At 43.3% G+C, this 24,946-nt stretch overlaps 1 protein-coding gene and 1 long non-coding RNA gene across 10 annotated transcripts in view; one reads left to right on the plus strand and one right to left on the minus strand.

Annotated features, from left to right (window-relative positions):
- Positions 1-24,946, minus strand: part of nectin1b (nectin cell adhesion molecule 1b) — a 507,975-nt gene that overhangs the window by 101,978 nt on the left and 381,051 nt on the right. The gene's annotated exons all lie outside the window — the stretch shown is intronic.
- The window catches only part of LOC138741830 (uncharacterized), a 49,289-nt gene continuing 47,341 nt past the window's right edge, over positions 22,999-24,946 (plus strand). Inside the window, exon 1 of the long non-coding RNA XR_011343800.1 lies at positions 22,999-23,093. This is a non-coding gene — a long non-coding RNA (uncharacterized lncRNA). The remainder of the gene's footprint in view (positions 23,094-24,946) is intronic.

Genomic DNA, 24,946 nt, shown 5'->3' on the forward strand with positions numbered 1-24,946 from the left:
TTTTCAAATTACTTTACAATTTACACTGTCTTTTGTCTTTCAAATGGTGTATTCTTAATGCAGGCATGTTAGGCATTGGAAGAGTCAGTCTCAGTCAACCATAAAATTTGCATATCTGACAGCACAATCCCCTGGGTGCTGAATAATGGGGATTCTACTGGATTTAAAACAGTTTGAGAAATTTTTACTAAATAGGGAATTAAAGGATATGGAGAAAAGACAGGGAGGTGGGGATGAACCATGATCTCATTGTAATGGTAGACCAAGCTCGACAGGCCGGATAGCCAACTCTTGCTTCTGTTTCTTATGCACATTTTTAACAAGAAGGGGTCTTTTTTCTCTACCAGCGTGCTCCCAAAAGCCTGTCCACCATCTGAAATGGTAAAGTCAGGAGTGTGTTGAAATGCTCCCTACTTGCCTGGATGAGTCCCATTTCAATAACATCAGACAGGTTACAGCAGCCTATGGTTCTGGGCACCACAACCATTCATTCCCTCTACCACCAACACACAGAAGCAGCAACCTCCAAACAGCATCTTCTAAACCAACCATCTTTCCTAGCCTCAAGGACAAGAGCAGTAAAAACATAGGAACATCACAATTGGATGGTGCCCTCTAAAACACACACAATTCTTACTTGGAAAGATATTACTATCTGCTAGCACCTGTTGTAGGACCTGATGTCCACCACGTAGGAAATGTGCATCTGAGCATTGCATGGTTTATGTGGCTATGGCACCTCATTATGAAACTCTTTAGTAGAAATTCCTGTGTGCTTTATGATTCCAGAGCATTTTATTACACTCGTTGCCAGATGAGATTACTGTAACACCAAATTAATCCGTATATTTTACTGTCTGGGAAACATACTGAAGGACCCATCACAGCCCAGAAACGTTCTCTTATCCCTCCTCCCATTAGGGAGAAAGCAGAAGAGTGTGAAAGTGCTCACCAACAGCTTCAAATTCAGTTGCTGCAGTCAGGCTCCTGAATTAATCCTTTAACATTGCTGTCCTGCTACCCTTGCTTGGTACCAATTAATCTTTCTTTTCATTGTAACTGTAAATTGTGATCTTCACCTGACCTTTTGAATGTTTAAAGATAATCTGTTAGACTGCCTGCAGAAAAACCCTAACAACTGTACTGTGGCAAATAAACTTAAACTTGAATTGATCATTCCTTAATGACCTTTTTAAAACAAGAGTCCTTGATTATTCTAAGCACTTGTTTAGTGCACACGCTATTCTCATTTGCACGCATTAATTGGATTGAAACAATTCTTCCAGACTCCCAGCAGTGCATGAAGCCAAGTTTCCATGCCTGAAAAGCTGGAGATTCTCAACAGGTCAGGCAGCAGCATTAACACGTAGAATGGCCAGCCAATACTTTGGCTCAGGACCCTTTATTGAGACTCAATAAAGGTTTGGATAAAGGGTTCCAACCCAAAGCATTGACTGACCATCTCTCCCCATGGATGTTGCCTGACCTGCTGGATTCATCCTCTCACCTCTCTTTGTTTGCTCAGGGTTCCAGCACCTCTGCAGTTTTTTTTTGTTTCAGCTTCCACTACATTCCACCATGTTTAGCTTTTGATCACCAGCCCATAACATTGTTGGGAGGTTTCATTGATGACAGCCATATTTTCCCCCAGTAATCTTCTCTCACAACATTCTTTGATTTGGTTTATGAATACAACCAGCTTTTTACAGTGAACTCCTGTTGCCCAGTAAGAGGCAGACCAAATGTACCATTCAATTTAGAGAAGGGATGCATTGCTAGAAAATGGCTTGTAAGTTGAAACTTTCAAACTAGGTCACACGGTTAGCATAGTGGATAGTGCCAGAGACATGGTTTCAAATCTGGCATTGTCTGTAAGGAGTTTGTAAGTTCTCTCTTTGCCTGTGTGCATTTCCTTCAGTGGCTCTTGTTTCCTCTTACCGTCCAAAAATGTAAGGGATTTGTAAGTTAATTGGTGTATTTTGGTGTGGTGGTGGGGGTGGGGGAAGGGGAACATGGGCTGGAAGGGCATGTTACTGTGCTGTATGTCTAAATGTAAAGATTAAATGGAAAATACTGAAGTACAATTCAGAATAAACCAGTGTATTTCCTTGGGATTGGAGTGGCAGCCATTTGTTGTAGTGAGAAACAGTTTATTAAATTAAAGACATGTTTGTAAATTGAGGGATACCTGTGATAGAAGGAGCCATGGGTCTGAGGTCATGTCCTCCCCTTCAGAATCAAAACATCATGAGATTAAGGCCTGCTCCAGTGATTTGATCACATATTATACTGACAAAATCGGCAGTGCCATCATACAGATGCACAGGTGGTGAGATGCTGCACACATGGCGTGATACAGAAGTCACAGCATTTCTGCAAACAGTGCCAAGCTGCCAGCTCAGGACAAATCTGTACATGATGTTATTGCAGACACAGGGCATTGCAGCATATACATAATATTACTACACATGTTCTCTCAGGCAGATTAAATGGTTATAAATGAATTTAAAATTTAAAAAATATATCTATCGAAAAGATTCAGGTCAGCCAGCATCTCTGGGGAGAGAAACTGATCTGATGCAAGTCATCAAAACATTAAGTGTAATAAAACATGAAAGTCTGCAGACACCGTGATTGAAGTAAAAATAAAGATAATTAAATTATTTCAATCATGGTGTCTTACCTGTTTTACTCCTAACTACGCAAAACTCTGCAAAGTCTCTTTGAGGGATGCCTATCCTGAAGAAGATCTCCTTTGCTCTCCAAAGGGAAGTCAGTCGGATTTTCTCTCATTGCTCCCCATCTGTAATCCCTGCTGGTTATATATCTTTAAGTTTGCTATATAAAGTACACTGTTTGACCTGCTGCGTTTCTCCAGCATTTTTATTTTTAAACATTAACTGTTTTTCTCTTCACCGACACTTCTTGACCTGCTGAGTATGTCCAATGCTTTTATGAAAGAATTTACAGGATTATTGTGAATTAGACAAAAATTTTAGCTGATATTTATCCTTCAAACAGATAATCAGGTGTTTATCACACCAACAAGGCAAATGGGATTTTGTTATGTGTATGTATACTTCTGAATTTTCTACAATAGTGTTGTGGAACTCTTGGGAATGGGGGATCTAAGGTTGCAGAAAGGCCCTACTGTAGGTAGGAGGCAAAATTTTTTCAAAAAATTTAAAATTCAAGGACATTGTCGCTTTCTGACTGCCAGTACATCCTTGGATTGGAGTTGTGCGCAGTCTGACTATCTCACCATCACACAGCCAGGCGACAGCTGTTGGATACTTGTATTTTTAGTCGATATTTAAAAAACATTTTAGAGAGGCAGCTGGGGTTGAGAAAAGGCCAGATGATTAATTGAAGTTTGGGACAGACGCTCCTTGGAACTTATGTGGTGCAACTGTCACCCACACTTGCCAACCCAATTCTGAATGTCATCCAGGAGATCCTGGCATGGGTTGCTTCAGTATTAAAAGTGTTCATTGCTACAGAATTAACATCAAATAGCTCCATCCTCAAAGTCTTACAGAGGGAAACCACTGTGAAAGAGGCTAAAAATGGTGAGAACTTAATATTGCCTTAAGGAACACGTCTAGCAATGCTCTGCACCCTCAACAATTTGGCTACAACTGACATGTATCTTTCCTGGTGACAAGGTGCAACTCCAGCTGTGGCAGTCTTCCCCCTTCATTCATATTTGAATATTTTGGCACTATGCTTATGGAATATTGCTGTTAGCATCTTACTGTTAACCAAACCAAACATAGAAGAAAAGCTTACTAGAAGAACAATAATCTATGAAGTTGATTTGGATCAAGCGCAGGGAAGTCAAGTTATCCACAGTTGTCCACTTTTAGCTGGCTTGGACCCAGATCTGTAAATCTCCATGATTCTCTGAACAATGTTGAATTAATTTATTCCACTGAAGGTGATAATACTCAAAGACAAAAAGCACTGTTCAAATTCTGCTCCTGAATGAGGAAATATGGGCATTGGTTAATTTATGCAGATTTGCTTGTACTCAGAATTGAGTTTGATTCTCATATTTTTGATGGTTAACAACATATCATTGAAAAAGAGCCATGAAGACAAAGTGCTAAACCCTGCCAGTGATCAAGGCAGAATTTTCAAGGAAGCCGGGAGAGGTGAAGTTGATTTAAATAAAAGTGTTGGGGAGGAATACATTCTAAAGTGTGATACGGGGTGAAGGTATTCTGGATTTGCAATCGTTACGCACATTGAGGAATGAAAGCCGATTAAGATTTGCACTTTGGAGAGTGGGTTAAACAGTTAAACATTCTGCTATTTGTGTTTCCAGACTCCCACTGATACAAAGTTAACACTGAAAAGTGTTAACTCAGCAAACAAACCTTGACTTACATGCAAGCGTTTAACATGGCCTTTGAACAAGAACAATCAGTTTAATTTGTAAACTGAAGATAAATTGTTTCCTTTCATCGGTCCCTGTAGAGTTAAGACTGCATTATCTCCAAAATTTAAAAAAATTACAAATGGCTTTCTAATTTAATTTATTGCTCATTGTGTTGGTGAGCCCAATGCTCTGTGTGATACAAAAGTCCTTCAGATGTTAAAAGGGCAGGCTTATCTTAAAACGCTATACTTCAGAAGACCGTTGCCACTAACCCCCAGTCATGTAATCTATGAACTCGTAATGCAGCATTGCAAGTTGATGTACAAGGGGAAATGCAGCCAGTTCCTCACTGACCCAGCAACACCCTATTATTCTGCTGTGGGCATTGGTTTTGCTCAATATAATGAGTTGCTGATCAAAGAGACACAAAGACACACCACAGAGTCGGCATCAGAACAAGCCTAATCAGGGGGCATTATGGTAACTGCAGGGGTGGAGGGGGAGAGAGCAGGGGCACAAACTGACATTCGAAAACTCAACTCAGCGGGTGGGGGGGGGGGTGCCATGCCTGCCATGTACCTTTTCCATGCATCTCCATCACACTTCCCCCCTCCCTCCTATGTAAGAGACAAATGCGCATGCTTATAGCTAGTGCTGAGGGGTGAGGGGGGGGGGGGCACAATAATTCATTTGGGGAGCAATGCCTGTGAAAGCCTTCTACTTGGCGCTGACCATGATAGGTGCAAGTAGCACCTATTTAGCCTCTGGAGCCAGTAAATGACCTCATAGGCCTATGACCTAACTTTTCATGGCCACCTTTCCCTTAATATCCCTCCAAACATTTGGCAATCAAAAATCTATAAATGTCAGATTTGTAATAAACAATCTAACATGTTCACATGTGAGCTCCAAATCTCTACCACCATTTGCAGGCTAAGATGCTTTGAAACATTTCTCCTGAGTAGCTTGATTCCTCAAGAAGCAGAGATAGTTTCTCTCTCTACCTACTTAACAGTTCCTCTTCATATCTACAAGACTTCAATCAGATCCATCTGAATGTCTAAATTCTAAGGAATACAACCCCGGTTTCGATGCTCTCTCATAATAATTTAATCCTAAGAGTGCAGGTGTTATTTTGTTGAGTCCACTGTTTTCTTTCCAAAGCTAATGTGCAAGGGGAAAAGCAGCCTTGTCGGAGTCACACAGCACAGAAACAGGCCCATCAGCTAACTATGTCCAGGCTCTCCATCAAGTATCTGTATTACAGAGCCCCCCCCCCCCATAATGTTTGGGACAAATAAACTTTTTTCATTTATTTTCCCCTATGCTCGACAGTTTTAAATTTGTAATCAAATAATTTACATGTGATTAAAGTGCACATTCCAGATTTTATTCAAGGTTATTTGTGGATATTTTGACCATGTAGGAATTACAGCACTTTTTTTGTATCATTCTCCCAGTTCAGGGCACCATAATACACTGAAACCTCATTAGAATGCGATTCGTTAATCCGTGGAATCGCTTATAGTGGACCCCAGAAGCCGCTTTCAGGTGGAATCGCCTGGCGAATGCGGCTCCAGAGCCAGCTGCGGGTGTCTGCGAGGGATGTTCAGGTGGCAGTGCTGAAGGCGGTGTTCTACCACCTGAAAGGTCCGTAGCGGGGAGAGATGCCACGGAGCAAAAGTCAGCTCCTGAGTCGGGCCAGGGGCAGCTGCCTGACAGCCACTCTCCCTGCTGCTGACAACCACCCTCCCCACTTTCTGACAGACCCCCGGCGTGGGACATTAGGGCTGGGGGGGCCGGCGCAGGACTTCGGACCCCTGACATCCCGCGCCTGCCGCTCCAGCCCTGTGGGCACTCTGATATATGCATCTGTTCCGCAACTCAGCTGTAACGCCGTACGAAATCTTGGACCCCAACTACCGCATTCTAACGTCGTTTAACTGTATTTAGGACATATGGTTTTACAGCTATTTGTGAGTACTCAGGTATGTCTAATTGGTTCATTGGTGCAGGGATAAGAAAGCTGGGCTTGCTTCTGATTTTGATTACCTTTGGAGTCTGTAGTTGCCATTTTTCAACAAGAGGACCAGAGTTGTGCCAGTGAAAGTCAAATAAGCCACTATGAGGTTGAAAAACAAGAATAAAACAGTAAAAGACATCAACCAAATATGAGGATTATGAAAATCAACAATTTGGAACATCATTAAAAAGAAAGAGAGAACTGGTGAGCTCAGTATTGGAAAGGAAGACCCTCCACTGCTGGGCCAAGGAAGACCCTCCACTGCTGATAACAGAAGAATTCTCATCATGATGAAGATAAACGCCCTGAACAATAGTTCAGAAACACTCTTCAGGAAGCAGGTGAGGACAAATTCATGGACAGACACAGAGGCTACATTGCAAAATGTAAAGCACTAATTAGCCACAGAAACAGGATGGCCAGATTACAGTTTGCCAAGAAGTATTTAAAAGAGCCTGGAGAATTCTGGAAAAAAGATTTTGTGGACAAAAGAGACCAAGATTAGTCTATAATCAGAGTGATGGCAAGAGCAAAGCATGGAGGCATAAAGGAACGGCCCAAGATCCAAAGCAAACCACCTCACCTGTGACACATTATGGTCCAGATTTTATTTAAAGTTATTTTTATACATCGTCCCCGCATGTCAAGGCACCATAATATTTGGGACATAGCAATGGTATGTATATTAGTCATGTTTCAAACTTTGTTGTATATCCCTTGCATGCAATGACTGCTTGAAGTCTGTGATTCATAGACATCTCCAGGTGCTGAGTATCTTCTTTGGTGACGCTCAGCCAGGCCTCTACTGCAGTTATCTTCAGCTCCTGCTTGTACTGGGGGGGGGGGGGGGGGGGGGGGGGAGGGGCCTTGTCGCCTTATGTTTACTCTTCAGCATATGAAAGGGATACTCAATTGGAGTTAGATCAGGATTTCCAAGCGGTTAAACCAAAATGTATACAAATAACCTTGAATATAATTTGGAGTGTGCACTTTAATCACGTGAATTGTTTGATTACAAATTTAAAACTGTGGAGCACAGGGGAAATAACGGAAAAAAGTGTCTGGTCCCAAACATTATGGAGGGCAATGTATTCTCATTCATCAGCGCATACTGCTATGCATTGGTGAGAGGGATGGCTTGTTGATGTCTGTAAATGGTCACTAGTGAGATACTCTGAGGTGTTCATCCAATATAAGGGGGATATTCTCAGGCATTCAATCCACACACACTCTCATGGCCACACAGTGAAATTCACACCACCAGTAGAGCACTCCAGATATTCTGCCCTAATGTCCTCCTCTGGGGAAGCTAGGGGTGTGTCTCACTGCTAACTTGGAATGTGTCAGAAAAAGCTGTAGAGCTTCAGACTAATATTCATTGTTTCACAACTCTCAGTAACTTCGTTCCAAATTTGCTTCATTGCTGAGTGTTCATTCCAGTTATAATACCTGTTTCCTTGGTGGATTTCAGATCCTCTTGTAATTGGTGTATAAAAGGAATAACTTGGATATCCTTCCTTGCACCCCTTCTTTGGCTTGGCTTCGCGGACGAAGATTTATGGAGGGGGTAAAAAGTCCACGTCAGCTGCAGGTTCGTTTGTGGCTGACAAGTCCGATGCGGGACAGGCAGACACGATTGCAGCGGTTGCAGGGGAAAATTGGTGGGTTGGGGTTGGGTGTTGGGTTTTTCCTCCTTTGCCTTTTGTCAGTGAGGTAGGCTCTGCGGTCTTCTTCAAAGGAGGTTGCTGCCCGCCAAACTGTGAGGCGCCAAGATGCATGGTTTGAGGCGATATCAGCCCACTGGCGGTGGTCAATGTGGCAGGCACCAAGAGATTTCTTTAGGCAGTCCTTGTACCTTTTCTTTGGTGCACCTCTGTCACGGTGGCCAGTGGAGAGCTCGCCATATAACACGATCTTGGGAAGGCGATGGTCCTCCATTCTGGAGACGTGACCCATCCAGCGCAGCTGGATCTTCAGCAGCGTGGACTCGATGCTGTCGACCTCTGCCATCTCGAGTACTTCGACGTTAGGGATGTAAGCGCTCCAATGGATGTTGAGGATGGAGCGGAGACAACGCTGGTGGAAGCGTTCTAGGAGCCGTAGGTGGTGCCGGTAGAGGACCCATGATTCGGAGCCGAACAGGAGTGTGAGTATGACAACGGCTCTGTATACGCTTATCTTTGTGAGGTTTTTCAGTTGGTTGTTTTTCCAGACTCTTTTGTGTAGTCTTCCAAAGGCGCTATTTGCCTTGGCGAGTCTGTTGTCTATCTCTTGGATATCTACTTGGATATCCTTCCTTGCACCCCTAACATCGAAAAAAATCCCCCAAGCAGTGAGATATAATAATTTTTTTAAATGCAGTAGTTAACCTGAAGTGTGAAGCACAGGAGATCCTGAAGGATTAATTCTGACAAACCATTAGTTCTTTCCCCAAGATTAACCATCCTCGTTTAATTATGTCACTACTTAAAGACCTGACCTGAGAGTTCATTGTGGATTCCATTGATCATGAACCTCCTTATCATGTGTTTTCTGATAGTTTACAATAAATGATATTAGCCAACTGATATCCAATAAGTTTGATTGACGCAAACTGCAATTTAGAAGCATGTTTGAAACTAGTCCTTTCACTCTTGAGAAATGGTTTAAATGGTTTTCAATGCAATAAACTAACCACGTTCACCCTTCTATAGTTATCAGGCCAACATGCCTGGGATTTCTACACATATTCCAGTAATTGAGTTTATTTCCCATTTCCCTCCCCTCGTCCAAAAGTAAAGATTGCAAGATTGAGATTGAACAGTGAGGGGTGTTTTTCAGAGAATTTTTTTCAAGCTTGAGATACCTCAAAAGCTTTGCCGATAACAATGAACTTTAGCAATTTAATCACTATTCAACTGTCAGTCAACTGGTGCATGGCCAGATTCCACCTTCCATCCACACTGTAGACAGCCGCTCCCATCGGCTGCTCTGCACCCACTGCAATTATGTTGAAGACACCGAACTTGCCACAGCGCTACTGTGAGCTCCCGCGAGTTGAAAACAGAGCTTGGCTGATACCAGACGCCATTACATGAAGCTCCTGTTGTACATAGTGTTGTTTGAGTTTAACAGTAAAGTGTTGACTAAGGTTGCTATTTGTGTTGTCTGTTTATTCAGTACAATAACAAACATGGTGTCAGATATAACCATATAACCATTTACGGAGTGGAAACAGGCCATGTTGGCCTTTCGAGTCCGCACCGGTTCACTGATTTTGTGCGCCCTCTTCAGGTATTGGTACCGGTAGATCACTCGTAATTCAAAGTATGCAGGGTAATATATTGATAGGAGGGGACTTTAACCTTAATTTGGACTCAAAGATGGAATATGGGATTGAGTCCATCCAAGCCTGAATTCCTCAAGTGAAAAGTGAGTAACCAACGCTACGCTTGCAGTACATTTGTAACTGCACCATAATGGCTTATGGCTTCAGAAGGCCTGACCCGCTCCTGTTTGAAGGCAATATGGCCAAGAATTGGCGCGTATTCTAATGAGAATATGACATTTTCATCTTGGCAGTGCACAGTGATAAGTCTGCCTGTGTCAGAGCATACATTCTACTAAATTTGGCAGCCCCCAAGGTCATTGAAAAGGAAAGGTCATTCAATATGCAAAAGAGGTGCATGAAGGGGATATCGTTATCAGCCTGGTTGAGTCGAGAGATGACCCCGAGTGTTTAAAAAGAAAATTTTGATAAATGTGCAATCCACAAAAGAACTTAATGATGGAAAGGCACAGATTTATTAATACAGAAACTGGAGGCCCAGAAAGTTGATTCACTTGTACATCAGGGACCTAAAAATCAAGGCAAAGACCTGTGATTTTGGCGCACTCTGTGATGAGTTGATTAAAGATAGGATGGTCTGCGGCATCTGTGACAAAGGCATGAGAAAGGCACTGCTGCGAGATAATAAACTAACGCTCGCAAAGGCCAACTCCACGTGCCTAGCTTACGAAACCACGGAGGAGGACAGCAGAAAGCTTGCCCCTCTACAGCAGCAGGGTGTGAGTGTAGACGCAGTCCAGATAGGACCTGCGAATAAGCAGTGGCCGGAAGCCAGAAGAAGACACAGCCAACCAAGCCCTGGTACACCATCACCTCGGATGGAGTCCGGCAAATGCAGCGATAACCATGTGGCAAGACAAGAGATGTGCCCAGCGTTCGGCCAACAGTGCAGAGACTGCAGAAATGGAACCATTTTAGCAGAAGCTGCAGAGCCAGGCCGAGACCCAGACACAGAAAGGTGATTAACCAAATGGAACCTGACCAAGGACAAACCAACTCGGACGACAAGTATTACGTTGATGGATTGACTCTGTAGATGACACGAGACCCAGCAAGAACCAAAAAGAACAAGGATTCATTTGTAATAATGAAGATTAATGGTAAAGCAACAGACATGAAAGTTGACACCGGGGTCAAATGCAACGTCATGTCACAAAGAATGTTCAACCGACTGAGGAAGTCAGAATAGATCATACCATGAAACAAGTCCACAAGCCTGGAGGTATACAGGGGCAGCAGAATCAGAACCGAAGGCACGGTGCGACTACAGTGCAAAATACAAAGACGGCCGCACATTCTAACTTTTTTTGAAGTTCAAGATGTCCTGCCCCTGCTGGGCCTGAGCGCAAACATGGACTTGTTTTGTTTAGCAGAGAGATACACCAGTTAAGCACGGCTGAAAATGATTTGACCCACAGAATCTTTTCTGAGTACAGTGACCTTTTTACAGAGGAACTGGGGAAATTGCCAGTGACATACTCCATGCGGCTCGACCTGGAAATGAGGCCTGTGGTCCACCCACTGTATATTGATAGCAATGAAGGACAGGGTTAAGGCCGAACTGGTCAGGATGCAGGACTTGGGTGTGATACCCCAGTCTCTGAGCCCACTGAGTGGGTGTCCTCCATGGTGGCTGCTAAAAAAAAGACAGACAGAAGATCCAGATCTGCATTGACCTGAAGGACCTCAATACAGCTTTAAAACGACCACATCATCCAATGCGTACCATGGAGGAAGTTGCTGTGCAGATGGCTGGCATGACCATTTTTTTTTCGGTCTTGAATGTAAAGAATTCCTTCTGGCAAATCAAACTTAACTGCAAGCCATCACTGCTGACCACATTCGGAACGAGTTTTGGTTGATACAGATTCCTGCAAATGCCATTCAGAATCAATCCAGCCAGAGAGGTATTTCAGAGGCCAATGGAGCAAATCTTTGCAGGGTACCCCTGTGCCATCATTGTTGATGACATACTTGTAGGTGGTAAGGACTTGGAAGAACACAACGCAAATTTAAGAAAGGTACTCGACAGAGCCCAGAAGGGAAACCTTAGGCTCAACGCCCAAAAGTGCAGATCGGTTATGTAGGCTATTTCACAGGAGAAGCCCTTCAAAAACCAGGGCAATCGGTGGAATGCCACTACCGACAGACATGACTGGGCATGGTCAACTACCTGGGCAAGTTCATCCCGAATTCCAGTGATCTCTCTGCTCCACTAAGGCAGTTGACGCACAAAGAAGTGGCACGAGCAGCAACAAAATGCATTCGACTCATTAAAAAGGCATATGTCATGCCTACCTGTTCTATCGTACCATGACGTTCGAAGACCAGTTATGCTATCCTGTGATGCATCACAGTATGGTCTGGGTGCAGCATGTCTGCAAGACGGAAAACCCATAGCCTATATGCCCAGGTCACTCACTGACATGGAGACCAGGTACGCCCAAGTTTAGAAGGAGTTGTTGGCAGTAGTTTTTGCTAGCTCACAATTCAACAACTACATCTATGTCAGGCCAATGACTATAGAGTCTGACCACTTACCTCTCGTCACAATTCTGAAAAAGCCAATTCATGCAGCCCCTGCACAATTACAGAGAATGGCTTTAGTTTACATGCTGACGTGCTATCCCGTGCTCCCAGATTCAGCAAGTCGAGGAAGAGGACACTTTTGATGTGTTGACAGTAATGCACACCTCCTCCCCAGGTCGGAGGAGCTGAGACAGCACAAGAATGAAGACGCAACTTTGAGGACCCTGGACATTTTTATCAAGGGCAGTTGACCAGACAAACAGCACAGCCCACCACCTGAAGTGCAACCTGACTTCCCACTCCGGGATCAAATACTCATCGATGACGGAATCATAATGAAGGGCCTGAGAGCAGTTGTCCCGAGTTCATTGCAAAACACTTATGTCAGCACAGAGGGCACCCAGGGCAAAGCAACCGAATGTAGGGCTAGAGACATCGTTTTTTGGCCAGGGATGACCAAAGACATGGGCCAGGAAGTACAAACTTGCTTGGAGTGCAACAGCACCAGGCCACACCTGCAGAGAGAGAGCTGCTGCAGCTCCACTCGGTGCCAGACCTCCCCTGGTCAACCATTGCCACAGACATCTTCGAATGGCCCAGTCAGCAGTATTTGGTACTTATCAATTCATACTCTGGAAGGTTTGAAATAGACCTTCTACGTGAGGCCACCTCCTTGGCAATCATAGCCAAGTTGAAGAGGCACTTTTCGGTGCATGGGGAACCCCACACTCTGCAATTGGACAATGGCACACAGTTTACCAATGAGAAATTCAGACACTTTTCAGCCCCATAGGACTTTAACCACATCACTAGCACTCGCAGTCAAATGGGTTGGCTGAAAGCCAAGAGAACCGCAAACCAGCTTATGGAAAAGTCTCATAGGGAGAAGACGGATGAGTTCATCAACCTGCTGAACCTAAGGAACATCGCTTGCATCGTCGCATTGGGCTCTCCAGCGCAAAGATTCATGTCCAGACAGTCACGGACGAGCCTGCCAGTGGCAAGGAGACTCCTGGAGCCCCACCTACAAGAAATTAAATCCCAGATACTAAACAGGAGACTAATACAGAAAAGGTGCTATCACAGAAACAGCTGACTACTTGAGCCATTAGCTGAAGGGCAAGTCATAAGAATGCAGACTCTACAAGGCTACGGCCGTATGGGCATAGTCAAAAGGAGCTGCCAAAAACCCAGGTCATACCTGATAAAATCAGAAGCAAGGGTGCATCGGAGGAACCGTCAATTCATCCTGCCTGTAAGGGAGCCACGCCCATCCCAAATCATTCCTGATGGGACTATATACCAGGATCTGGAATGTGAACCCAGGGTAGGTGGATCTCTCTCAGGAACAACCCGTGAAACAAATGGCCACGTCCCTGAGACCACAGATGGTGCATCCTCTCAGGCTGAAGCAGCCCAGGCATCCACTTCCACCAGCGGCTGCTACGTAACATGCGTTGGGCGTATTGGTAAGCCCAATCAAAAATATCGGGATAAACTGAAATGGGTGTTCATTGCTGAACTGTAACTATTGTAATGTTCAGCACCAACATGGATTGTGGTGTGTGGAAGGGGGGTTGCTCAAGAAAGGGAATAGAGACAGTCGCTCCCATTGGCTGCTCTGCACCCGCTGCAATTGCATTGCAGCCACCGTACTCACCACAGCGCTAGTGCGCATGCGCGAGTCCCCACGAAGCGTGGCAGTTGAAAACAGAGTTTGGCTGATACCAGATACCATTACACGAGGCTCCCATTGTAGATAGTGTTGTTTGAGTTTAACAGTAAAGCATTCGACTGAGGTTACCACTTGTATTGCCTGCTTATTCAGTGCAGTTACAAACACACATTGATGCAGTATCAACCAAGAAGTCAGATGCAGAGATATTCAGTGAAGTGTAATTATTGCCAAGGGCACCAAGGGAAATTCTTCTGTGGCGGCTCACCACAAGACAGGCGAACCGGCCCCGCTTGTAAGCCACGCAGTGGTGCAGCTAGCCACAATGGTGCTGTCGGAGGTTTCTCTTCCTTCCAGCATGGGGCTCAGAAACCCACGCTGGGGGACCACGTGATGCCCAGGTGACGTCAGAGCCCTCCAGCGCGGTTCTCAGCCAGGTCCAGGCTGGGAGTATAAGTGCAGCCCAGCAGCCTGCAATAAACTAGTCTGCTACTGAGCTCAACCCATCTGGTTGTGTGTTATTGCAGGAGCAGTGTAGCCGCTGCTACACTTCTTCCAATTAGCCATTGGATCTTTCACACCCACCTGATAGGCAGTCAAGGTGTCGAAAGATGGAATCTAAATTTGTGCAGTTTTCCCTCAGCTAAGAGAATGCCAGTCGTAATTGAGGAGTGAGACTTCTGGAGCCTTTGACTCCGAAATAAGGTTAATAGCACGTTATGCAATAATAAGGGATGTTCATAACAGACTTAGATAGTCCTCTTTCTATCTTATGATGATCCTCAATACAAAAGAAAATCTTCCTTAAACAAATTGTCTTTTTTATGTCCAAAAATACATTAATTTTTGCCTTTAACAGTCCTATCCATCCTGCTGTTTTCTCAATGAAGGCTCTGAGCCTATAAATTCTTATAAATTGCCCTGGAGATTTGTATTAGCATGGAGTGTTAATGTTGGGTACTTCTTCAGTTCCAGCCAATGTCTGGTGAATGTATACTTCAGTTCTCTGTTGCATAGTTCTATCTTATTAAAACCAAGGCACTATTTTACAATAATCATTGTCAAATGATTTTTTTTTTTTAAAAAGAGTGTGTGTTTATGTTGCAACCTTTACGAAGTTATTCATGACTTGGGCTGCAATGCCTTCGCAATGATAAGGAATGTGGAGTTGATACATTTTAAGTCTGGCCATAAACCAACTGGCAGAGAATGTACTAACGTTCTGAGATTTAAAGCAACTCTACTTTCAACACCAGAGGAATACATTCAGATATTCTGAGAAATTCTTCTGCTGGAGCCACACCATAACTTCGCTGTAGAATGGGAGAAATCAGGAGGGCTGATATGTTTAGCCACCTGGTGTTTCACTTTGTAATCAGTCAGTCTTCTGTTACCTGAATGGCATAACATCCCCTTCACGTCAAACAGAGTACTGTCAATTCACTGTCAGAGGACGAGCACAATTGTAATAAGTATGAACACGGCCTTCGGTCTTCGATGTTGTGTGGACCTATATATTTCTACCAAAAACAAACAAAACCCTTCCTACCTTTTATCCATGTGCCGGTCTAAGAGTTTCTTAAATGGCCCTAATGTTTCAGCCTCCATCACCAGCCCTCGCATGGTATTCCAGGCACCCAAAACTCATTGTGTAAAAGACTTGGCCCTCATGGTCTCCCCTAAACGTCCCTCCCTTCACTTTGCTACTCAAACCCTGCAAAAAAGATACTGGATGCCCACTTTATCTATGCACCTCAGAATCTTGTAGATCTTTATTTAGTTACCTCTTATCCTTCTGTGCTCCAAAGAGAGTCATAAGACTTATTTTCCAATCCAGGTAACATCCTGGTAAATCTCCTCTGCGCCCTCTCCATAGCTTCTACATCCTTCCTGTAATGAGGTGACCAGAATTGAACACAATATTCTAAGTATGGTCTTACCAGAGATTTGTAGATTTGAGAATAAACAAATTTGCGATCCCATAAATTGCAAGAGCTTAAAATTCAGAGGTTCTCCTCACTCTCGATTCCTGCTCTCTCAGCTGTATTTTAAACAACAGAGAAAAAGAGCTGATCATTTTGCTTTGATTTTCTTCTTCTTCTTGGAAGCTGGCCACTGAAAAAACAACTGTTCATTTGCTCATAGACCACTATAAACTCCAACTGACCTAGATAGAATTCACCTGCTTGCAGCAACTAATTTTACTGTTCTTAAAGGGATAGGCCTAGCCAAACACTTAGGCTTTCTATACAGCCCTTTCATTTCGGGACGTTTGTTCCTTTTTAACGGAACAACTGAGGTTTAAAAAGGACTGAGAGGGAATTGGGGTGGGGGAAGAAGGGGGATAATTCCAGTTCTGGCTTTTTTTCCAGCAGCAGACCTAGTAACAGCCTCGGAACGTTGGCGAAACCAGCATTCCGGGACCAACTCAGTTGTGGTTGTGAATGTGAACCATAATTTCTTTTTAGTCCATTTGCCAGGTAAGCATTTAAAATTTGGACAAAACATGCAAGTAGGGCAACAGGAATTTTTTTTCAATAATATCGCTGTCCTGCTCTCTTCCAGCAGCCCGCTGCCTGGTCTTTCCCGGTGGTCCACTGTCCTGCTCTTTCCCAGCAGCCCGCTGCCTGATCTCTCCCGGTGGCCCACTGTCCTGCTCTCTCCCAGGAGCCCGCTGCCTGGTCTCTCCTGGTGGCCCACTGCCCCGCTCTCTCCCAGCAGCCTGTTGCCTGGTCTCTCCTGGTGGCCCACTGTCTCGCTCTCTCCCAGGAGCCCGCTGCCTGGTCTCTCCCGATGGCCCGCTGTCTGGTCTCTATTTATGTGGGCCACTCATGGAGAGGGGTGAAGGTAATCACAAAGTGTGGCTGGGTGCAGCACCAACCTGGCAAGGTAACATTCCCCGTACATCACTGATTAGACGCTAGGTCTGCCAGATTGAGCTGCAATTATACAGCAAAGGTAAAAGGCAGAGTTGATCTGGCTGACAGTAAGTAGTTCACTAGGGAAAACCTGACTGGCAGCCACTTGGGGTTTAGCCCATCTTGGATGTCTATGCATACTCCCATAAATGCAGAAGTCTGAAATGAGTGGTGGTGAAATAGCGATGCATCCTCTACTAGACTCACTGTTGCGTTAGGTGAGTGAAGCACTGATGTGTTGCAGGGAGGAGAATGAGAGATGATTTAATTCATAAGTGCATAATTCATGGTTTTGACAGGACAGATGTGGGATGGTTGTTGGTTTTTCAAAATAGGGGTTGATCATTCATGAATAAGATAAAAAGTATGTATCAAAGGCTACTGAATCTGGAACTTTGCAGAATGAGGGTGTGAATGCTCAGTTACTGAATGTATTCAAGACAGTAACTGACAGACCTTCAGATATTAAGGGAGAGGAGATTAGTGTTAGGGAGTGGTGTGTGATTAAAAAAAACCCCAGGTCCCACACTGATCCCACCGCCACACTTTCAGCTGTCCCCAGGTCACCTTGTGCTGTGAGCAAGCTAGTCTGTGGTTTGTCCTCAGTTTGAACAGTCTGAAGCCCACTGCCCTACTACCCCCCTGTCAGCCCACCACCAGCCCTTAACGACAGATAGCGGTGATTAGTAAGGGAGTATTTAAAGTGGTATATGAGTAGAAAGAAAAAGTTTGAAATCTACAGCTATAGATCAATACTTGCTGTAAATTTTCCCATGGTGTTTTATAAATTGTGTGGATATTTTCCAACACTCTTTTATAAATTGTTCTCGTAAGTTTTATTAAATTCTGCAAGTTTTTTCCCATGCTCTTTTATAAATTGTGCTCATGTTTTATTCCTGATATGATTTTCCCACACTCTTCTATTAATTATTGAGTGTTAATAAAAGTAATGTTTGATTGCAAACCCTTGTGTCTGGACTCATCTCTCACGAACCTGACACTTTCTCAACACAACAATAACCAGTGCAGGGGACAACAGTGTTACTGTCAGCGTTACTCTCCATTATCATCCTAATTTAAGACTGTGGGAATATTTTTCAGCCTTTTTTTTAAAAAAGTGCATACATGACACCAGATGTCGATACTGTTGCGTTACACGTCCCGCTTCTTTAATTCATGGAACGCTGGCTTGCTGTGTAAAATGACACACTTACCCAGAAAAATGTCTGCTTTGTTCGTTTTAGTGTAAACGACCAAAGCCGGCTTAATGGCAGGTCTTCCTTAAAAAACAATTGTGGAATATCTGTGTAAAAAACATGTGCCTCTTTAGCAGTGTTACATCATAGACCAGCAACAATAGAAATTCACCAAGACAGTGTTATTTTTAAAACAATATATTTATTTCTTTTCTTTGGCTTGGCTTCGCGGACAAAGATTTATGGAGGGGTATGTCCACGTCTGCTGCAGGCTCGTTGGTGACTGACAAGTCCGATGCGGGAAAGGCAGGCACGGTTGCAGCGGTTGCAAGGGAAAATTGGTTGGTTGGGGTTGGATGTTGGGTTTTTCCTCCTTTGTCTTTTGTCAGTGAGGTGGGCTCTGCGGTCTTCTTCAAAGGAGGTTGCTGCCCACCGAACTGTGAGTATGCCCTAATATACCCTTGTGTGCATGTGCGTTGTGTGTGTGTGTGTGTGTGTGTGTGTGTGTGTGTGTGTGTGTGTGTGTGTGTGTGTGTGTGTGTGTGTGTGTGTGTGTGTGTGTGTGTGTGTGTGTGTGTGTGTGTGTGTGTGTGTGTGTGTGTGTGTGTGTGGTTACCCAAACCTTAGGCACAATTCTGAAAAGTCAACTCCCAAAGTTCAGCCTTAGAAATCCTGTGTGGAAAGTCAGAACTTTTAAACTGATGTTCAGAAGTAATTACGAAGTAGGTGAGACACTGAGTCATCAGATTGCCTTTAACTCACGAATCTTTTTCGAGTTGCTTCCAGAGAAATGTTCTTTCATAAGAATGATTGTCTCAACTCACCTCTTCAATGTGTAGCGGAAACTAAACTTATGACTTCTACAATGCTTCTAAAAACCCAGGCAAGGGCCAGATAAAATGACCAACAGAATGGTCATGATCCAAATGAAGTATTTCTCCTGCTTCCTTTACCCAGATATGAGTCAATCCAAAATGATCATTACAATGGTCACAGCAGATCAATGACAAGGAAAAAACAGCAGAAGTGTCCATTTCATACAAAGCCCTTCACTTCTGTGTCTTGTAGATCTCTGGTTACTTATTAATCACTCTTCCTTCAAGTGACTCAATCACATGACTTGCTTGATCACTAGTGAAATCTTTTCTGTTTCAATTTCCCAAAAACATGACTTATAATCATATGATTATAAATGGTCTTTCTCCCTGAAATAACAACAATTATTCTTAAATTCTTTCAAACCATTAACTTTGTTCATGGTTCCTATTTGATGGTGCCTTCTGTCTCACCACAAGCTGTGGATGGTTTTGCTGTGAAAAGATTTTGTTATGAAATGTTTTCAGCCTGTGTTAACCCTTAAATTATGGTTATTAAATAAAATGTGAGCTTGTAACAAACAGCAGTAAGATCATGTACCAGCGCAAGCATATACAAGATTCAAGATTACTTCATTGCCATGTAATAAAACAGAAGTAATATTGCACAAAATTGCATTTAGACTGCTGAAAGGCAAAGATTATAGTAAGGCAAAGATTCGGCATTAGCAGAAACTGCACGGTGCCCATGACAATCAAAGAAAGAGAAGCAAAAGAAAGTCTCTTCAGTCACTCAGCATTCGTGGCAAGTTTGTGCCAAGGGGGCATTGACCCCAAAAGAGGTGCTGCTCCCCCCAAGCCAGGTGATGCCCCCCCCAAACAGGATGGTGTGTCTTCCATAAGGTCACGGCCATCTCTGCCCATCAGACCCACCCCACTCTCTCCCACATCAGTAGTGTCTAGGTTGACGCATGCTAGCAACTCTCCAACGCCACCCCCCAACCCCCCCGGCCGCGTCACTAGCATGCGTCAAGCATCAGTAGTGCCTATCCGCAATAAAAAAGAGCGCCCTTTGGCCCAAAGCTGGAGGGGCAGATCACGTTAACAACAGGTAGGTGTCTGTTAGCACCCCCCCTCAACAGATGCTGAGGTAGCCACGTGATGGAGTAGTGACAGGTAAGAAAATACCAGCCCTCTCCAGAAAAGTTAAAAAAAAGTAAAGAAAAAGCAAAGCCACAAACACAGAAACCATAACAAATTAAAAATAAAAGTGTAGAGAAAATGGCAGCAAAGAAAGAAAAACCAAAAACAACGGGAAGAAAAGAAGGAAAGATGACGGAAGACAAAGGTGAAGGCCTTACCTGTACGAGGAGGCCCACCATGGAGAGAGAAGCCCGCTCCCTGAGGTCAGTGGAAACCCCAAGTGCAGGACTACAAAGATGGCTCACGGAGCCAAACAAAAGTGCGCAACCACGCATGCACGAGGATTCGTGTATGCACGATGCACAAGACAAAAACAACACCGACGGGAGGGTGGACTAGCTGAGAAGTAAATCTCCACAGCTTAAACAGACAAGAATAACACAACAGCAAGACTCCCAACAGGAAAACACAGAAAATAACGGGAATAAGAAGGAAGAGAATAAAAATAGCATATCAGATGACCAACCCAGAGGAAGAAGACCAACACCAAGACACCTTTAATAAAAACAATAAAAACAAAAATACCCAACAAAATAAAATAAACAACCCAACAAGAAAATCAAAAGAGACAGAGGTAAAGGACACAGATCCTGGAGTGGACTCAGAAGAAGAGGAGGGAGAACATCAAACTCTACACAGAGAAATGGAAGATGAAGGGAAGGGACAGTACATGGATAAAAAAATTTTTCAAGAATATATGGAAACATTAAAAGAATGGCTGACACAAGAATTCAGTGAAATAAAAAGAAGAATAAAAAGTACAGAAGAAAAAGTGAATAGATTAGAGATGGTCATGACAGATATAGGAAAAAGAGTAGACAAGGTGGAAGAATGAGAAGCAGCCATAGAAATAGAAGTAGATGACTTAAAAAAGAAATTGGAAGAATCTGAGAAAAAAGTTAAAGAAACACAGGAGCTTTTAGCTCAGAAGATAGATATAATGGGGAGATTGAACTTGGAATAAATGGGGAGGGGGGGTGAGGGAGGGAGGGAAGAGAGGTGGGGAAAGGGGAGAAAATGACACTATATATTCAAGAGAAAAATGTCTGTATGTATTTTGGTCAGTATGGTTCATAGTGCGAAAAATTAAAATTAAAAAAAAACCAGATAGGTCCCTGCTTGAACCCCCTCTTCAACAGTAGGTTCCTGCTAGAATCTGCTCGCTCCCCATCGATAGGTACATCTTTGTTATCACCTCACCCCCCCCAAACTGCTGAATAAGCCCCCCATAACTCACTAATGGCCCCCTCTAACATACTTTCTGGCACCGACCCTGGTCTATGGATTTGCCTCCAGTGCACCTGCATCCTTACAGACCACTAGCAGTTTGAGCTCCAGATCCAAATCTCTGACATGATCAGGAAGCCTTCAGTGCCTTAGGGCCCTCAGGAGCCTCTCCCACCCTCGACACCTTCTCACATTTTGGTTCTGATACCTGGTTCTCTTTCACCCCATCTTGTGCCAGCCTCTAGTAGACGGCAGCCTGGTGTGAGTCCCAAGACCGCATGTCAACATCAGTGGGTTCCTTGCCTTGAGTTGCCATAGCCCGCTGCCTGTGCGTTCTTCAGCCACAGAGCCCCTCATTGGTCCACTGTAATGGTCACTATCCTGTAGGGTCATCTCCTGTGTTTTTTCTTCTCCATCAGGTAGTGTTTTCCCTACTTTCTGGTTCCCTGCGCCAGTCCTCTTCCTCCCCGGATTCTGCAACCCCTCAAGGTCACTACCAGCACAGGGGCCACCATCTTGGGCCCAGTTGATGGTCGTAGAATTTTAAAATAAAACACAGCTGGCTCCTTTAACAAGCCCTGGGCAGTAGAACCACTTGGAGGAGTGCTGGGTCTCCGCTTCCCATTCTCCCTAGTTCTTCACCAGCGGCAACATGGCTTGGCAGCTGCTCTAACAGTGTCGCCATTCTCTAATGTATAAATACTTATGAACAAATCAAATAATTGTTTTTTTGAGTATCTTACACAAGAACCAAAGATACAGGCAAAACTCAACCCATCAGATAACATCTGCTACTGCTTCAGCCAAAGACTCTTCATGTTCAACCTTAACTGCTTCCTCTTCTACAGTCACTGCCTGATTTGCTCTCATTGCCACTTTCTGCTTTTGTTTCCTTTCCAGTATTTGCAGGGTTCTTTTTTAAAAATTCATTTAAATATCCCAATAGTTGATTAAAAAAAAAACCCATCAGTTTGTGAGTTCATCTTGCCCAGACTCTTCTCTACATATGACAGCGATGTTTTACAAAGATATTTTAGCACTCAAAGGGTATGCAGAAGAGTCCGCACGATGGAAGATAAAGGTCAGAGAGAGTCGTTAACATAGTGCATTTGTTCTAAGCTTTGTATTGAGACAGTGCTCAATTAAAAATAAAAACTGAAAGCCACTGAAATCTCAGTAAAGCTGGATTTTCTCGATATTAAATTCTCCAAAGGATTGGAGTGTGGGAGTTGGATTATTAACATCACAGCGGGGAAACACTAATTATTTGGGTGTATTCTTGGAGTCTGCATCATGTGACCCCTCTATTTCCAACTCTCTGACATCACAATCTCATCATTGGTTCTCCCAATCTTATGCATCTTTGTTGGACCCCGCACTCCTACAGCCAATCAGAAAGTAAATGATCTTATATTATAACCATGAGTAAAACTGTACAAAAACTTTGTTGCTATACTTCCATGAAGATGGAGACTGTGAAACAGCCAATATTTTAAAAAAACAGTGTAAATATAGGAGAGCAAGATTTTCTTTTTTAAAACAAACTGATGACTTTTAATCATAGCTCAAATGGCCAGTTTACCACATCTCAGCTGACCACATAAAGTAATGAACAAAAGTATTACTTGCAATTTCTCCCTTTCTCCTGAGTTTTAACTGTATCAGGATCATGGGGATTTCTTCTTTATTCCCAGGGATTCTCTGGGTAATCTGGAGGTATGGCAATCCTTACCCAATGTGCTTCATGAGCTTTTTGAATACATACCAACATCCAAGATAAGGATTAGAGTTCTGGGAGGTAAGCATTGAACAAGAACATCCCATAGAATTATAGAGTTCTGCAGCACGGAAACTGGCCTTTGGTCGCAGATAGTCCCTTTTGCCTATGAATGCCCCATATCCCTCTTAACCTATCTGATCCATGGACCTGCCTAACTATTGAATGTTATAATTGTCCACCTCTTCACCACTTCCTCTGTCTGTTTATTCTACTTACCCACCACCTTCCATGTGAAGAAGGTGCCCTTCAGGTTCCTTTTAAATCTTTCCACTCTCAAATATGTGCCCTCTAGTTTTAGACTCCCCTACACAGGGAAAAAAAAGACTATGACCTTATCTATGCCTCTCATCATTTTATAAATCTCTACATGATCCCCCCCTCAGCTTCCTATACTTCATCGAGGAAAGTTTAATCTTATTCAGCCTCTCCTAATTCAAGCAATCCTTTCTGTACTCTTTCCATCATAATGAAATATTTCCTATCATTGGGTGACCAGAACTGTGCACAATGCTCCAAGTCTAGTCTAATCAATATCTTGAACAGTTAACAGAACATAGAACATTATTTCACAGTACAGGCTCTTCGGCCCTTGATGTTGAGCTGACCTATAAACCTACTCAATAAACTGAACCTCCCCTACTCCACACTCATAACCTTCTATTTTCCCTACACCCATGTACATGTCCACCACCACCCCTGCAAATGCATCTCAAGCATCCACTTACTCTGCGTAAAACAACTTACCCCTGACATCTCCCCTAAACTTTCCTCCCCTCACCTTGTACAGATGCCCTGTTCTAATATGATATCCCTGCTTCTGTATTCATTGTTCTGAATGATAAAGGTAAATCTGCAAACACCTTCTTCATTTGCCTGTGTCGGCACTTTCATGGTCTCTTTGCTGAATGAGTTTGTTCATTATTTGCTCTTTACATTGATCAAGATGGGAGGTATAATAGTCGAGCCATGCTTTGCAGCGCAGAGGGTTCAGTCCTGATTTTATGTGGTGCCTGGAAAGAGTTAGGATGTTTTCTCCGTGACCTCAAACACTCTAAAGGCATGTGGGTTTTTAGGTTGCAAACAAGAAAATCTGCAGATGCAGGCTCTTGCCTGGAGATGTTGGGTTTATCGTTCTCTGTAAATTCTCCTTAGTGTGTGGATTTGAGGTAGAATCTGTCAGAAGGAGTGTTTAGGAAAATGAAGGGAGAATATAAAAGAGGATTAACATCAGGTTAGTGTAAAATGGGTGGGTGATGATTAGCTTAGATTTGATGGACCACAGGGTCTGCTCTTTTTCAATCTTTTTATTGGTTTTTGAGAAAATAATAATATCAAATACATAAATATATATGATATAAAGTTCAGGTAAAAGTAAATTAAAATTACAGATAGTAAACAACAGTAAATAAGATACATATGACTCATGGATAAAAAAGGAAAATGAAAAAGAAAAAAACTATAATGAATGTAATTTCTAATCTGAACCTATTATCTGAGCGATTACAGTCAGAACCAGGTGTCAACTACTAATAGTTCAAAAAATGAAGAAAAAAAATAAAGAGCAAAAAAAATTGATCTATAAATTTTGAAAATAATTGAAAAAAGAACCACAAAGAGAAAAGGGTCTGTTTCCATGCTGTCTCTCCCTGAGAGGACCAGCTTGAGTTGGTGGAGTTATGTAGGACTGAAGCATCTCAGCTTGTGTGTTGGGCAGATAGACCTCTTGCACCAGACACCAGTTCACTCTCTAAATGCTGCTCATGCTTTCAGGTGTTAGAGACTAGTAATGTTAATGTTCCCTCACCAGAAGAAAACAGCACGGCTTAGACTCCTTAGAGTCACAGAGTAGGATCAAATAACAAATCATTAAG

Source organism: Narcine bancroftii, chromosome 8 (genome assembly GCF_036971445.1).
Source record: "Narcine bancroftii isolate sNarBan1 chromosome 8, sNarBan1.hap1, whole genome shotgun sequence".
In the NCBI taxonomy this organism is placed as follows: Eukaryota; Metazoa; Chordata; class Chondrichthyes; order Torpediniformes; family Narcinidae; genus Narcine; species Narcine bancroftii.